We start from the raw sequence: 4,132 nt of genomic DNA, 5'->3' as shown, positions 1-4,132 counted from the left end.
AAGATCATCCTTATTGTAGATATTACAGCTTTGCAGTTATTGACAAGGGTTGACTGGGCCCACGTGGTTTTTAGCAAATAGTGGAAAGACAAGAGGTGGACAGCTTCTCACTGCTGCGGTGTCACATACCGGGAAATACCAGAATCCTCAGGACAAGCCTCAGACAAAAAAGACTATCCGGGATAGGACCCCGAATGCAGTTCGGTAAACTTTGCGGGAGCAGATGTACAGGTGATAATCAGCATGGAACACCTGGAATGGTAATCAGCATGGAACACTTGGAATGGTAATCAGCACGGAAAACGCTGAATGGGTTCTAAAACCTCTCCCACCGTCCCTGGGTGGGCTCGAACCACCAGCCTTTCGATTAACAGCCGAACGCGCTAACCCATTGCGCCACAGAGACAGCAGCACGCCGCTCTTCTGGCCTCTCTATGGAGTAGACACTTACCAATTCCTAGGCTGTGCCGCCTTTCTCGCAGGAAAACGGTACCAGTTCCAAAGCTTCGGGAAAACGGAAAGTTTAGAGCAGCCGATCGCACTGGACCTGAGACTGGGGCGAGGTCAGGAAAAGACAACACTAAGCACTATTATCATAGGGCAGCCACCCATGCAGACAATTCTGACAAGCACTTGAGAATACTCCCCCCTCCCTTGGACGCATTTCCCATCTGGTCCTCTCATCCTCCCACTCACTACAGGGAAGGATTCGTCCCCTTTGTGTCCTGTCAGAACCCTTTACGCTCCGTGCAGGGCACAGAGATCCAGGCCACAGCCAAGGGGCAGCTGCACTTCCCAGAAGGGCCTTTCCCGAGGTAGGCGGTTCCAGCGCTCAGGCTGACCCGAGACCCCACTGCCCGCCAAGGCAACCGGGAAGGAGACCGGAGGGCAGCCGGTCCGGGGGGATTCCTACTAGCACAGAACGTGCCTGGCCTGCACTTCGGGGGCGGGGGGGAGCTGAATAAAACTCCTCCTGAAGCTTCTCTACAGCCTGAAGAGAACGGATTTCAGGTTCCTGAAAGGGCAAGGGGGCCTCCTCGCGAGGACAGAGGCTTCCCCTGGTCTTGGAGGACAAGTCCCGCAGAAGCTGCCTTTCAGAGACACGCCAAACGAAAGGAGCAATCTTGAGTGGAGATGTCTGCAAGGAGCTCTCAAGTGGTGTCGCCATTCTTATATACGGAGAGAGAGTGAGAAACCCAACGTGGGAAAATGTTTACTGTGCACTTACGTACAGAATATACGATGTTATTACTCTTGCAACTTTCTTGTATGTTTCAAAGGGCTTTGGTTTGGGTTCTTAATGAATGTTTGGAACTCGAGTCCCCGATTCTCTTGGGATGAGAACGCGGTAAATAAGACTTCGGGTTTGTACCATGCAGGGAGAAAAGAGCCGAGGCGAGAGCCGGCCAGCCCAGGCTGTTCCTTACATCTCACGTCCTCCAGCCTGCGCGACGTCAAGGACCCTGAGGCCGGGACTCAGCGGCATTTGGGGACTCAGTGCAGAAGCTCTTCTGCATCTGAACCTTGAAGCAAAACACAGCTCTGGTCGGGGCAGGAAGAGGAAGACTCCTGCCAGTGGAGACGCTGAAGGGGAAAAAAAGAAAAAAAAAAAATGTTTACAAAGGCTTCCCTGACCGGGAATCGAACCCAGGCCGCAGCGGTGAAAGCGCCGAATCCTAGCCGCTAGACCACCAGGGAACCATTGAGGAGCCCCGACGTAGCGTCTCCAGATGCAAATGGTAAAAGTCAAGATTAAACTTCAGAGACCCGGAGCGCAGGAACGGAGATTTCCCAGAAGCCCAGGGCTGAATGCAGCTGTGCAAGGCTCCCAGCCCTTGCCCGGCTGCTCATCACCCTTCGCCTCTACGGTCTTGGGCGACGCCTTGGGCCCTGAGACAGGACCCAAGGTCCGTCCTGCTCTAGCTTCAGCGCTGTGTGCTGCCGAGCCAAGGTCCTGCTCTCTTTCTGAACCTCGCTTTTCCCTTGAGTCAGGTGCCGACTGGGATGTCAGCAGGTGATGGGCGGATCCGTCCACTTCCTGATCTCTGCCCTGGCTCTGGGGGCTCTCCTGGAGACGGCACCGGTACGGGCTCCTTCCCCTCCGCGACCGGCTCAATTCGTGGAGCCTGACGTTGTTCATTTCTGTGTCTTTGGCTCGGGTCCCCGGTGCACAGTTGGGTTCGGGCTCTTTTGTTGCGTCACGCAAATCAAACTGTTGCGTACGTGTGCCGAGGTGGGGGAAAGCCAAGTGTGCTTCACAGGGATGAACTCCTTGGTTTTCAGAGACATAACTCGTGTGAACACGTGGAAGAGGTTTAGGCGCCTGCTTAGTAGGTGAGGGGATTTCCGGATGTAAAAATGACCCGAAGTCAGCCTGGTCCTTTGCCCACTTGGATTAGCTGGCTGTGGCCTGCCCTCCGCAGTGCCTCAGAGCAGAGAAAGGAGGGCGGGTTCCTGGTGCTGAGCAGGCTCTCAGGCAGTAAGCGAACTCCTGCCCTGTACCTTGGGGATGGAAACTGAGGCTGCGCCCGCTGCCTCACCCCCTGCCTTTCGCCCGTTTGGGTTTTTTGAATGGGAAGGTAAAAACTTCAGAAAGGAAGGACGTTTGTTTCCGCCCGGTTTCGAACCGGGGACCTTTCGCGTGTGAGGCGAACGTGATAACCGCTACACTACGGAAACACGGCGGGTGCTACCGCCTTAGTGGCACGTCCCTGAAATCCGTAGGTCCTGCCACCACTATCCGAGTCGCCAACTTTTTCAACTGAAGAATGAACCTTGAAGCCCCGAGATCTCTCAGGCAAGGAGACTGCGGCTTCCGAGAGGCCCTGCTTTCAGGGTTCCTCGCCGGCCCCGAAGGGAGGACCCCCGAGCCTCCCACAGCCGGCCTTCGGGCTCCCGCACCGACCGCAGAGTCCGCGGATCCACGGCTGTGCCCCCGAGTGCAGGGGTCGCCCCCGCTGCCGACTCCTCAGCTCCCAGAAGCCGCGGGAGCCGGGGCTTCGGGCAAGTGCCCTTTGGGCCTAAGGGGAAAAGGTAGAGAAGTAGGTTCACTCCAGTGAGCTTCTCTCTCTCTGGAGCGGATCCTGTGGGTCCTAGCTGCATTTCTCCAAAGCCTGCAAACAGAATTCCTTTCATCCAGACTTGATTGAGTCGTTTTCAGGGTGAATGCTAGCTTGCTACAAACACTCCGTCGTACCTGAAGGAGGAAATCTACAACTTCCAGGTAAATTCTCTTTTCTTCCTTTGATTTCTTCAAACAACAACAACCAAAAAGACAGGTCACTGGTACACACTTGCACTTTTCTTATAATACTTAAGGTATGTCTGACTATCTATGAAAAGCTCTTGCTGTAGAAACATGTGCAAGAGATCGTCTACCATGAGCTAAACGATCGTCATGCCTGCCCAAGGTCCAAGAATCTGATGAAGCTGGATCCAGTCCCCCACTGCCTTTCGATCACCGGTTAGATCACCGTCCAAACCAACCAATTTTCCAGATGCAGGTCACTAATATGAGGGAGAAGAGGTCAGCTAAACATTTAAACAATCGCAATTTGTTCTGGGGCATGTTGAAAGTCAGCAGTGGTACAGTTAGAAGGGGAAATAAAAGACTTCATGATAACGATAATACCAGCTTTCTCGAGCTTTACTCAGTGACCAGCACTGTTCCTCAGTGCTTTACTGTGGAATAACTTACTAAGTCCACATAACAACCCTGGAAGATAGTGTAGGACTTTACCACCCCTTGTTGCAGATGAGAACACTGAGGCACTGAAAAGCTGAGCTAACCTTTCCAGGGTCTCACCCCCGTGACAGTGAGAGCCAGCACTCAGACCCAGGCAGTTTGCCTCCAGAGCCCCTCCCCTTGGCCACCATGCTCACGGGTAACTGAGAAAACTTCACTGAGATTTGCATCCCTTCCTTGTTCAACCTCCAAGATTTCAAAAGGAAAAGAAGATTGAAAGGTAGGCCTACAAACCTCGCCAAACTCATTAATGAAATGAAGAAGAAGAGGAGAAAGAGTAAAGAGGACCATTGGAGAAGCAACGACGTTAGACGCAGAGAGAATGACGATGAGTTTGTTAAACACATACTAACTGGAAACTGTCTATTTAAAGACTAAGAAGGACCT

At 53.2% G+C, this 4,132-nt stretch overlaps 2 non-coding genes across 2 annotated transcripts; both read right to left on the bottom strand.

Moving 5' to 3' along the window:
• Positions 1-332: 332 nt before the first annotated feature.
• TRNAN-GUU (transfer RNA asparagine (anticodon GUU)) lies at positions 333-406 on the bottom strand. Its single transcript has one exon. It is a non-coding gene; the product is annotated as a tRNA-Asn (tRNA).
• Positions 407-2,606: 2,200 nt separating this feature from the next.
• TRNAV-CAC (transfer RNA valine (anticodon CAC)) lies at positions 2,607-2,679 on the bottom strand. Its single transcript has one exon. It is a non-coding gene; the product is annotated as a tRNA-Val (tRNA).
• Between the last annotated feature and the right edge of the window lie 1,453 nt (positions 2,680-4,132).

Source organism: Eubalaena glacialis, chromosome 3 (genome assembly GCF_028564815.1).
Source record: "Eubalaena glacialis isolate mEubGla1 chromosome 3, mEubGla1.1.hap2.+ XY, whole genome shotgun sequence".
Lineage (NCBI taxonomy): Eukaryota > Metazoa > Chordata > Mammalia > Artiodactyla > Balaenidae > Eubalaena > Eubalaena glacialis.
This window is presented reverse-complemented; position numbering and strand designations above follow the sequence as displayed.